Raw genomic sequence first — 13,430 nt, forward strand, 5'->3', positions numbered from 1 at the left:
TATAATCATATAGTAACTTACCATCAGTGAAAATGTTTTTACAATCACTAAAAAGTGTGTAGACCATTTTGAATATCCGTGTACAAACAAAACTTTACTGAAATGATCGACTCCATTCATGTTTCTATCAACTTCTTCAGTTACTAGACTCACGGTTGATAATGAAACGAAGTAATAAAATTTAGCTATAATATATCGCCCATCGGTGATTCCAGGTACTCCGATACTGGCTACAGCAACGTGCCCATACAGCAATCTCAACAATGCAGAAAAGGAGCATATGGGCGTTAACGACGAGGTTATAAGCTTCTCAAGAATGGAAATGTTACGCTACAGTTTGTTTTGCCAATTCAAAGTTTACGTTAGTTTAATTCGTAACCTGGTACGATGTTATGTAGGCTTCACAAAGAACAGGTTTCGACATAAAACAAATTTTACATCCACTGTATACTGACTTTAGTGATGCCATGAATATAGCCCGGCCACAAAAATCGCAGCCACATGTTGGCAACGTTGTCGACCACTGTTGTCCGGCCGCATTTGCGGCAATATATCTTCAGATCAGAAGAGTTTTCAAGGACCACAATTTTGCCGCAAAATAAGCGAAAGCGAGCTACTGGAAACTAATTGCTGCTCTTCTGCTTTTACATCCATAAGAAAAGAAGTTAGCAAGCAAAAAAGAATTCGGGCTTTGTGCATGCGAATTTTTTTAATAAGCGAGCTATTTCCGAAACTTTAACTCGCGAGGTGATGCTGGTGTCGCATGACAACGAAACGTAGTAGATATTTTAGTGCATTAATGCGAAACCGCTGGGAAAAAATGGTAGTTCTAATTTTGGCATCCAGGTGCAAATTTGGCGCTGTTAATGCAAGACAGAAGTAGAGAAATGTTTCCATATGTAATGGATTAGGAATAGGGCGTGGTCAGAAAAAGTCAAACAAGTGAGAAAGGCATAATGTAGACTTTATTAATACTGCTGCGTAGATACTTTGTTCAGTATGAGCACTGGATACTTCTACGAGGTGCTGTACAGCGCTACATTTGCACCTGATGGACAAAATTGGAACAATTTTTTTTTCAGCCTAAATCGGTTCTGTATTAACACATTGTCACATCTACTAAATTTCGCTGCCATATCATAATTACAATCGACGCTGGACATCCGTGAGTAACTGCACTTTTATTACCTCCCGGTACTTCACGGCCCGCTCCTCATCGACAACCTTGGGGTACTATAACACTAATGTGCCGTGAAACACGCTGATGTTACCCTCTGAGAGGATTTCGAAGTTCGACGGCATGTGTGTTTAATGGACAAGGGTAATGGACTATAATTTCGAATTTGGTGAAATTAACAGAAAAACCAAACGGGCTTTAACCTTGTGTGTTAACGAAAGTGGTAAAATCATAAACGAATAAAAAAAAATGAACCGTCGCCAGCCCAATGAGGCATATTAATTTGGAAATATGTATTTGACAAAATTCAATATCATTTATTTAAGTTACTTTTGATGAGATTTCCCTTTGAATAGCAAACAGGATGCAAACTGACACAGTGCACTCTGTACTGTGTGTAGTAGCAGTTACCAAGAACACACACACCAGTAAACTATAGGGAGCAAATTTGCACCGAGCTCATACTAATGACAGCCACACTCAAGAGCATTACTTAACTAAATACTGAAACGTCACTCCATGAAGTGCAGAACTAATTTTGGATGAGGGCCATCTGTCCTGACTGACATGAAAAACACAAATAAATATAAATAACATCGTAAATACACTGTGTAAGTTCCTCTACATATTGCAGTTTTCCTTAGTAACAGTAAGAGGTCAATTTTTTTCTTAATGGGTGGAGAATATGATGGGGACTCATAAACTAATATAGTTTCTCTAGTCAAAGATCTTTGATTATTGCAATAGTAAAGACTAACTCTAAAAGCTAATCATTCACTTAAATTACTTTGCAAGACAATAAAATACAACACTCGGCATAATTAACTCCAAAAAAGGGACCTTTCATGATGGGTACCAAACTTACAACTTCTTTGAAAATCTGCATAATTTTACTTCTAACAGTACTATCGTAAATCTGTTCATTAAAGATCTCTATGAACTTGAACTTTAATTACCTGTGAAGCAGGTATTCTTTGCAATACTGTTTACACAATATTGCACTGTAATCCTACAAAACTGTATTTTATAACAAAATAAGGATACTTTGGCAAAAGCCTATCCAACTTCATATTTGTGGTTTCAACTTTTAAATAATTAAGGTTTTCACTTTCTTATTAACTGACCTTTGAATGATTGTACTTAAACTTCCTACTTTAACAATTACACTTGGAGTAGTTCATCAACAAAGTATCCAAACTTTTCTCTTACTTTAACTTTTGCTACTCATTTTACTCTAGACAAAAATCACGTTTAAACACATGAAAGCAAGAACTGTTCATTTAAATCAGGATACTCGGTTTTAGTAGCACTTAGGTGAGGACCCTCCGTAGGTTCGTGATCAGTATTGAAGTTATGGTTCCTGACACGAATTTATGTTTAATGTGATTATTATTGAAACAACACACAAATTAACCGATCCATGCCCATATAGATTACTTCAGTGAATGTATGAAGTTTGTGAAGTAATGGCGAAGATTGGTGGCAGGCGCAATGGTGGACATCCGTGAGTAACTGCACTTTTATTACCTCCCGGTACTTCACGGCCCGCTCCTCATCGACAACCTTGGGGTACTATAACACTAATGTGCCGTGAAACACGCTAATGTTACCCTCTGAGAGGATGTGCGAATGCTCTATAAATTCTCTTCCTGGCGTCGGATTTTCAACATATTAGAGCCATTCCGTTATTCAGTGAATACCAAGTAATAGCCAGATCCACATCTGAGGCAAATCCTTTCTAACGTAGCTTCCAATCGCCTCTCTTAGCACCGTCGAGGTCTACCGTGCTAAGGCTAGTCACACACTGCGTGCCGTTCACACAAAGGAGCCGCTCAGTTCGACCGCCAAACCCAACTTCTACATCGGGCCATGCCACTTCCGTTGCGGAGGGAATTCCCTACAGCGTCTACAAGTTACAAATGCAACTGCCCTAAGCATGCACCCGCTTTTAACAAACATTCTCTTTTTCATAAACATATTCATATTATAATAATTTAAAATTTCAACATATTCTGTTGCTTTTTTCATATATACATTACAAAACTCTACTTTTCCTGCCATACATAAAAGAATTTAAACAGCACAGAATACACACTTCATAAATTTCAAATACATAGTTACATAAAAAAAGCTGCTCCTAATCGATATAAGTGTTACAGTACTATACGTCTGCGACGCTGGAGCGTGGGTGGTGATATTTCGTTGTGGTTTCGCCGGTATACTTAGAGAACTGTGAATTTCATAAATCCGATACATCTGCGACCAGAGTTGTGGGACGTGAAAAGAATTGTATACGGAGATGGTAATAAAATGAGGTCAGGATGCAAGCTGTTGTCTATGAAAACGGTATATATGCGATCAAGCTTTAAAAAAGTTTGGAATTTTAACCTGTGTAAAACAAAATTATGTTTCACCGCTGCAGATGTTGTACTACAAAGTTAGCTGCGAATATGTCCTTTTTCCAATTCTGGTCTCTGATCACAGGATAATTTGAAAGTGCCGTCGCATAGGACAAACAAGGTAAACAAGAACTTCACCCACAAACTTCGAGAGCTGGTAGGATGCACCAAAATAAGAGAAAAGTTTAGTAAACATGGGCATATCTTATGGGTTATGAACACTAGTTCATCTTCGCGACTGTGACACACATCCCATCTACTGAAAAACTGCACATGGCTCTTAAGGTATGCACTTTAGAGCCTTCGTTAAGTGGATATATTTTTTCTTGCTCTGGGCTATACTAGCATCGCTACAAGTTTGTTGGTGGAGTTCTGGTTCACCCTATTTCTCCTATGGTACATGACTTTTGAATCACACTGTATATTATTTTCTGTGTTCCACAACTCTGGCTGTACATGTACGTGTCAGATTTAGTTTACCACTTCTACATTTTTGTAGACAAACAAATCGAGTGTCTCTATGTTCGCGCCACAGTTTCCGAACTGAAGCGAAATATAGCTTCGCCGTTCAGATTAAGTGGCTTCGCGCTGCAGTGCAGTCGGCGCGAGAATAAGGAAACATAGCTGAAAGAAGGAAGGAAGCATTTACAGACAAGGAAGGAGATACGTATTGCCTTGACATACGAAATACTGTCCACCCTTGGTGGGAAACACCGGCAACACTCGGCTGTACCGAAATATTGCCGCATATTGCAGTCACATTTGCGACATTGTTGACGGCAACACTATTGCGCCCACGGATTTCTGTAAGATATGGCCCATGTAGAGTTGTACTCTACCAAAAGTACTCATCCGTAGTTTTGGTAAACTGCATAAATAATGTAGTAAATGTTATGATTACCAGTAGTATTTTTAGCATTGGTAGAGGAAATAAACATAAATGAATGTGTGAGAGAGAATCTGATTTTTGTTTGTTCGTCTGCTTCGCACATAACTGGAACGGCACATCGTCCAGAGTTAGTCCACCGTGTATTTTACATCCTTACAAAATATAACTGGCGTTTCATAGGCAAAAAAAAAAAAAAAAATTAACTATTCGCGTAACTCCTGCGCTTTTAAGTAAACAAAGCAATTACTTCTTAACGCAAGTACAGTTTGCATGCAAGAAAGACAAATAATCTATATATTTATTGTTGTTATTTTGTATTCTATAGAACGTTCATCATTATCAAAAGCAACAGTTTACTGTTATTATTGATAAGTGCGAAAGTTGTTTATCAATAAGAGAAACCTGTGTCATAACTACTCAATCAAGTATTGAAGCGACGTTTGATATGTTTTTGTTATGCTTTTCTTTTTTCTTAATATTAGCTTTTTTAGGAAATTGCGTTTTCTACCGCTACATTTTTTATTTTTACTACACATCCCTGTGTTTCGCGTTACAAATTAACTATTTTCGAATAAAACCCTAATTAAATAATGACAGTTTCAACTTTGCTATAAATACTATTTGTTTCTAAGTAACAGAGAGCAGGATAACTATATGGAAGAAATATATTTAGTAGATTAAGTAGGCCTTTATATATCCTCAGTCAGTTTCTAGAGAGCTCTACGCTTCCGCTTTCTAGGGAAATCTAGTTAGTCATTGGTCGCATACGCAAAAGAAAGCGACCGAAATTAGGTAACGCCTGATACGTGTACAACACACTTAACGTACAGGTAACGCAGTTACGATCTTAACTGATCAAGGCTACCAGGAAAGCTACCGTAGTCCACGCTTACTATTGCAGTCTAAGGTAGCCTGCGGTGGTTTTACATTTGCAGGCCTGTAATGAGGAAATAGTTTGGTGCGCTGGCAGCGGCGAGCTGTCGTATCAGGGTAATCCAACGACGGAGCATTCGGCGAGCGCGCGCGCTCATTGGAGCGTGCCCCCGGCCTGCGTACAGAGAACAAGAGCGGCGCGCGCACTCCACTGCTTCGACAACAAAGGCTAATTCAGCGTCGGCGGCCTTTGACCGAGGCGCCCCACGCCGGCCTGCGCTCTCCCGCCGCTATTCTTTCGCTCTCAAAGCCTCGCTCTGCTCGGAAAAGAGCCGCCTCAAATGCAACCCGATAGAGCCGATTTAGTAGTCGCCCGCATTCTGATATCGCACAATATTATTGCCCGCAAAAGAAAGACGTCCAAAATCTAATACTCGCGTTCTCTGTTGTGAAAGGTTCGGGAAAGAGGACGAGGAAATGGGGAGTTGTTCGGAGGGTGGTCATGTGCCGAGAGCTCGTAGGCAACAGACACGCATATAACGTTCGTAACTTTTTCATTCTTTTTACTGCGACCCTATTTCCTCGTGTATTGAAACTGAAGAAACTGCTTCGGATTTGAAAAAGCTGTTGTTCCTCTAGCTAACTGCTTGTGGCTGTACACCCGATAATCTGGACTATCGCTTGGTGACGTGTAAGTAAAAATGTTCGTTCAAACTTGATATTCAGAGTTATGTAGATCAATGTTTACATCTCCTGATAGCGTCGTAAAGTATTTTGCTACAAGTAATATTTTACAGGATACTTGGAATCACAAAGGTAGGAAGTGAGATACAATCGGCCACTGTGAAGTATCTCTAACAATTTTTTGAGAGGTAAAATCGGCCTAAACATTTTTCATGGAATTACTTTACTTACAGAAGTGACGCTCCACATTCTCTATACTTATACGTATGTCCCTCTTGAATAGTATCCTTGCGGCCGAAGTCTTATGGGCATTTAGCACAAATTGTCTCTTCGAAAAGTGTCTGATCCGCTTAGAATTACAAACGAATATAAATGGTTCAAATGGCTCTGAGCACTATGGGAGTTAACATCTGTGGTCATCAGTCCCCTAGAACTTAGAACTACTTAAACCTAACTAGCCTAAGGACATCATACACATCCATACCCGAGGCAGGATTCGAACATGTGACCGCAGCAGTCGCGCGGTTCCGGACTGAAACGCCTAGAACCGCTCGCCCACCGCGGCCGGCAAACGAATGTAACGAGCTATATTTCCATAACCAACCTTAAAGGTTTCTCCCTCTTTTATGACACCAATCACGTTTCCTTCAGACTGAAAATGATTTAAATTAATAGCAGTCTCCTCGTGTTTGCTGCCAAATCTTAAAATTAACATCACCCGATCCACCTGTGCGCCATCAGAGGCGTCGTCTATTTTCCTCTGAGGTTTATTCAACTTCTCTTCAAGATTCACCATCTCTTCCCCTTAGAGGTACTCGATGTGACTGCGTGGGCCTTATAGCGTAAAAATTCTTTGTCTCTCGTGAAGATGGCTAACAGGTGGATAGATGAAATACCGAGTCACGTTGATTTTAGATTCCGGCAGTAAACAAGAGGAAACTACTAACAATTAATACCCCTGGAAAGCCTACTCAGTCACACGATTTAAGTTAGCACATGCTGAAGTGCATTACAAGAATAGCTGTTACTACTCACTTTAAGTGATATGTCCAACACGTGTTTCAGACCATAGTAAGACCATTGTCAGGTGCATATTTTAAAATTAACACAAAATAAACGACACGCTTGTTCTGGGCACAAAAAGCAGTTTAATTACACTGCCAGCCAAAGAAAAAAAGAAGCACTCAGAGGACATGGTCGGATGTCAATGTAACTGATCATGTACACATCATCGGCGGGTACGTACACCATGTGATCAAAAGTATCTGGACACCCCCAAAAACATACGTTTTTCATATTAGGTGCATTTTGCTGCCACCTACTGTCAGGTACTCCATATCAGCGACCTCAGAAGTCATTAGACATCGTGAGAGAGCAGAATGGGGTGCTCCGAGGAACTCACGGACTTCGAACGTGACCAGTGATTGGGTGTCATTTGTGTCATACGTCTGTATGCGAGATTTACACACTCCTAAACATCACTAGGTCCACTGTTTCCGATGTGATAGTGAAGTAGAAACGTGAAGGGACCCGTACAGCACAAAAGAGAGACCACCGACAGTTGAAGAGGATCGTAATGTGTAATAGGCAGACATCTATCCAGACCATCACACGGTAATTCCAGACTGCATCCACTACAAGTACTATGACAGTTAGGTGGGAGGTGAGAAAACTTGGATTTCATGGTCGAGCGTCTGCTCATAAGCCACACGTCACGTCGGTAAATGCCAAACGACGCCTCACTTGGTGTAAGGAGCGTAAACACTGGACGATTGAACAGTGGAAAAACAATGTGTGGAATGACGAATCACGGTACTCAATGTAGCGATCCGATGGCAGGAGGTGGGTATGGCGAACACCCGCTGAACGTCATCTGCCAGCGTGTGTAGTGCGAACAGTAAAATTCGGAGTCGGTGGTGTTATGGGGTGGCCGTGTTTTTCAAAAAAAATGGCTCTGAGCATTGTGGGACTTAACTTCTGAGGTCATCAGTCCACTAGAACTCAGAACTACTTAAACCCAACTAACCTGAGGACAGCACATACATCCAAGCCCGAAGCGTGATTCGAACCTGCGACCGTAGGGGTCGAGCGGTTCCAGACTGCAGCCCCTAGAACCGCTCGGCCACCTCAGCCGGCTAGTGTTTTTCATGGAGGGGCTTGCACCCCTTGTTGTTTTGCGTGGCACTATCACAGCACTGGCCTACATTGATGTTTTAAGCACCTTCTTGCTTCCCACTGTTGAAGAGCAATTCGGAGACGGCGATCGCATCTTTCAACACGATCGAGCACCTGTTCATAATGTACTGCCTGTGGCGGAGTGGTTGCACGACAATAACATCCCTGTAATGGACTGACCTGCACAGAGTCCTGACCTGAATCCTACAGAACACTTTTATGATGTTTCGGAACGCTGACTTCATGCCAGGCCTCACCGACCGACATCAATACCTCTCTTCAGTGCAGCACTCCGTGAATAATGGGCTGCCATTCCCCAAGAAACCTTCCAGCACCTGATTGAAAGTATGTCTGCGAGAGTGGAAGCTGTCATCAAGGCCAACACCATATTGAATTCCAGCATTACCGATGGAGGGCGCCACGATCTTGTAAGTCATTTTCAACCAGGTGTCCGGATACTTTTGGTCACACAGTGTATATGATAAAAGTAGCAGTTTTCTGTGACAGGTAGAACGGCCACCAGAGTGGATTGGTGCTGTTGGTGTTTAGTCCTATATCAGACCTGATAGGGTATATGAGATGCGTAAATAACGTTACACATGTTGAGTAATCACTATGATGGACACGGAGTTGCCGCGCACCCGTATGAGACAGAGTTATAAGCACGTCACAGACTTTGAAATTGGCCTCATTGTGTGCCTCCATTTTGCCGGAAGATCGAATCGTGCAACAGCCAGATATATGGGGCAGTCGGATGTGACAGAGACACGAAACTGTACTGAATCGAAAAGGGAGGGCGGGCATACTCGTCGTGAAGGTTTCAGTTGACCACGTCACCGTGGATCGCCGTACTGTGCACCAAACACATCGTAAACCCTTCACATCCGTGCCTACCATCTCAGAATAAGTAATGTACTCCCTGCAGCTTTCTGTGTCATCCCGTACCATTGGTCAGAAACCAGCAGCACTCGTCCTAGGGAATTACCGACCCATGTGTAGGCTGCCGTTAACACCACAATGCAAAGGGCTACGTTTCGAGCGGCGCCGCGATCGGGAAGCATGTACTGCTGATTATCGGTGTCGCATTGCGTTCAGCTATGAGTCACGATTCTGCACTACACCGTATGACCATCGTCGGAGAGTATGTCTACTACCTGAGGAGATGTACGATTCTTCCACTGTTTCGGAGAACACAGCTGCGCTAGCCCTGGTGTCATAGTGTGGGGAGACATCGGGTATGACTTAAGATCACGTCTGGTAGTAACTGAGGGAACTCTGACGGCACGACATTAGTCGCGCACATCCTGCGTCTTCATGTGTTACTTCACATGCGATAGCATCGTGGTGCCATTTTTCAACAGGAAAATGCTCGTCCACACATGGAATGTGTCTCTATGAACTGTCTGCCTCCGTGATATTGAGATACACCGATAGCCAGCAAGATCCCCAGATCAGTTCTCGATACAATATGTGTGAGATCGGCTCGGACGTCAATTCCGTCACTGTGGATAGGACATCAAGGACTATTTACAATAAGTGTCCGCCAGTAAAAGATACAACGGCTTTACGAGACCCTTTCCATACGAATTTGTGGAAAGGAACCTGCGCCAGTGGCAGTGGGTTCTGACTGCATTGATAGTTTGACACCTGATAATGGTCGTGGAGGAATGTATGGCGTGTAGATGTCAGTTCTCGTCTCAGTCAGGCAGTCCTACAGGTTCATGTGGGTCACGTTTTGAGCCAGTGTTGTAAATGGACGTCGGGCGCCTCCCATCGCTATCAAGGGTGATCTGAGGACTGAGCAGTGTCAGAGCGGGATTCTCCAATCTATCGCCAGCCCTAATGTTAACATTTGTACGGTGGAATCGTCTTTCAGGATGACAATGTACGAGTACATGCGTCCAAGTAGTGAACACCTTCCTTCAGGAGGCAAGAATCAACCGAATGGTATCATCTACGCTATGTCCTGAGATGAATTTAATTGAGCACAGCTCAGACCAGAGGGACTTGCAGTGCGGCATCATAGGGAACCTCCTAACATGACGTAAGACCTCAAGACGGCTGCCGTGGAATAGTGGGACTGGTCTGAACAATAATGTGTGTACCATCCTGTGGATTGGATGCTAATGAGGATCCAGTTATGGTACAATACACGGATTGGAACAACACGGTATGGAATGTTACCCAGCAACAGATATTAATTTCATAGTTGCCACTTTCGACCAGTGTGCCTGAATTTTTTTTTTTTGTAGCTATTTCACACTAAAGTTGTGTATTTACTTTCATAAGTATTATTATCTCATTGCATGCTGCCTTTGTATCTAAGAGCTCACTTTTTTTTAATATGCGTGTGGTGCAAAACACCTTTTTGAACAGTTTATATCACGAATTTTTAGTTGATATTGTAATGTAAGTCAACATCAAGACGCCAATATAATTAATCAGAAGGATATATTCATCAGGGTTTTATAAGTCTCCATCTAACCTTAGGATAAAAAACCACAGGTCAACAATTCGACTACCTAACTTGAACGTGAATACATTTTCCAGTCGCCATTGACCTGATACTTCTTGACTATCGAAAAATTAGTTTGTAAAAGCTACTTTTCAGTTTCTGTGAGTGGTAAGCGACGCTAATGCAGAAGAAAATGTCTGACTCACTATTTGTCCTACAGGTATATAATGAAACAAGCTAACCTGAATAAGAGTGTGTACAAGTCCCAGAGCGGTAGAGAAATTCAAGACTTTAGTGGCAAGTCAAACATTGTACATGTATTATTGTATATCTCTCTAAGTATACAGAGTGCTTAAGCTGCGCCGTGCGGACTGGCCACGCGCTTTTAGGCGCGGCCTCTCCCGCCGGAGGTTCGAGTCCCCACGCTGGCAGCAGTTTGATCCCTTAGAAATTTACACACATTTGAACATTTTTGATTCAGCTGCCCCTGACGCTGTCGTCTTATGCAAGCCTAAATGTTATTTCTGACCATAAACCACGTGCGAGGTTTTTATATTCTCTCGCTCGCTACGTGCGTACTATTAGTGCAACATAAAAAAAGTGAGCAGGACATTACTGTAGAAAATTTAATATAGTTATATTTTGAATAGGATACGTTTTCGCTGGAGGCCACGGTTTTCGAATTATTGAAGAAAAACTTACAAAAGTGACCTTCAGACATAGTTGTTAGTGGACCTCCCTTCTACCACTACAAAAATTTCCAAATACACGAACTATTCCCAGTATTCGACCTTGTTTGCTATCTATTGATTGGGCTATTACGCCACCAGCGTAGTCGGCAACACTATTAACTTAAACGTGCCCGTGAGGGCAATTAATGAAAAACGACTTTTGTAAACGTTACACTAAAAATAATTACGCTGACAATTCAATTCAAACTTAACTCTTTCTTATAAGCACAGTAGTTCCGTCGTCAGAAGGCCTGAAGAATGTAGTTGTTTACTTTATGCCGTTAAAATTCACAGAAATGTTAGGTGCAATTGAAGCAAACGTCAGTTTTACAATCTGTAAGTGCTCGTCTAAGCCGGTGGCGTAACAAGACCAGTGAATGAACACCAAAAAATAATTTGCGCAGTCGCAAAAATTTGTTCAGTGGTAGGAGGGAGTGCCATGATCAATATACTAGAAATCATGACCGGAGGGGGCTGAGCATGGGAGAGGGTGTGCGTTTGATATTCACAGTTATACATTTTTCTTGCATAGCTCGAAAACTACGGCCTCTAGCGAAAACGTAGCCCAGTACAAAATTTAACTAATGCAATTTCCGACGAAAAAGTCCTATTCATTTTCTCTGCAGGTCTGATAGTTTTCGCGAAGCAAGCGAGAGAATATAAAAATGTAGTGCGGGGTTTTTGATGAATCACCCTGTATAAGAATATCGTTGCATAAATAATATTTTTAATTTATCATCTCTTTCTCTCAGTTAAAAGGTTCGTCTGGGATCGTCAAATCCTTTACTTCAACCTGTCTTAGATCAGCCGGGAGCAGAAATGTTTAAATCTCTTCTTTTTGCCTTATTCTATTGAGGACAGTAATTTACATGGTTTTATCTTTTTCCAAGGTCTACTGGGTAATGAAATGCCACTTTTAAATAACGTAAAATAACAGTGGAAATATTAAATCAATTATAAACCCGATTTGGTAGAAGCCTTACAACAAGACTGAATGTCAACATGTACCTTATTTTAAAAATTGTTATAAGTTTAATTTTTCCACGTATATTGGTCACCATAGTCATTCTGCTAATAACATAGAACAGAACCATCGGAGACCCCACCTTCCCAATAAGCACACAAAATTTTACCTTCTTGGAAATGAATAAATATATTGGATATAGATTCAGCCTTTTACACAAAACGTTGTTTTTTCTTGTTACACAAATATGTTTCTGCGTCTCTGTGCCATCGTCAGTTGGTTGTGTTTATTGTGAAACTGTAAAAAGTAAACATATTTTAGGTTGTGACTAAGCTAACAAAATGAGGCCTAAAGACAGTTTCTGTTCGTTTTGTTCTTACCTTGATTTTACATTGTGCGGTTTCGCAGGACCATCTGTATGATGTCCTGCACTGATAGCGTATCATCTACAAACCAAACGATGTAAATGTGAATTTTATTTGCTAGTTAACACCTTCCTCGATTTTTAAAAACGTGATTTTGGTGTGGCGAAATGTTTTGGGTAAATATTTGTTATTGCTCACGTTTTGTTGTGACAAATCGTTCTTCTCTCAGATTCTGAGAGCACTGTACACATATTAAACGTATTTTGTCTACTTTTGGTTTAACAAACGCCGTCTGACTTCACAAAACGCGGTGTAAACGATGTTGTTTTGTGTGTTTGGGGCCGAGTTTGAATTTTATTTACTTTTATCTCCCTTTTTCTGCGTGTGTGTGTGTGTGTGTGTGTGTGTGTGTGTGTGTGTGTGTGTGTGTGTGTAAGCTCCTTTTATCTGTTTGTGTTAATGTGTTGAATAATGTGTGTAGTGTATTCATTTAAGAATTGTCAGTGAAAACAGCACTCACGATTGGTCAATGGATCATCTTACACTGCCAGCTTTGAGAGTCCTTCTAAGATCTTGCGGGTTAACGCGAATTTCTGAGACAGTTGTGGCAGCCGATGCTTTTAAAGATGAAGTTGAAGCTGCGTTACAATTAGGGCTCTCATTAATAGTGTTCTTTCTCCGATGCATATTTCTGTACTGTCAGTTAATTTTATACTAT

Source organism: Schistocerca piceifrons, chromosome X (assembly GCF_021461385.2).
Source record: "Schistocerca piceifrons isolate TAMUIC-IGC-003096 chromosome X, iqSchPice1.1, whole genome shotgun sequence".
NCBI classification, from domain to species: domain Eukaryota; kingdom Metazoa; phylum Arthropoda; class Insecta; order Orthoptera; family Acrididae; genus Schistocerca; species Schistocerca piceifrons.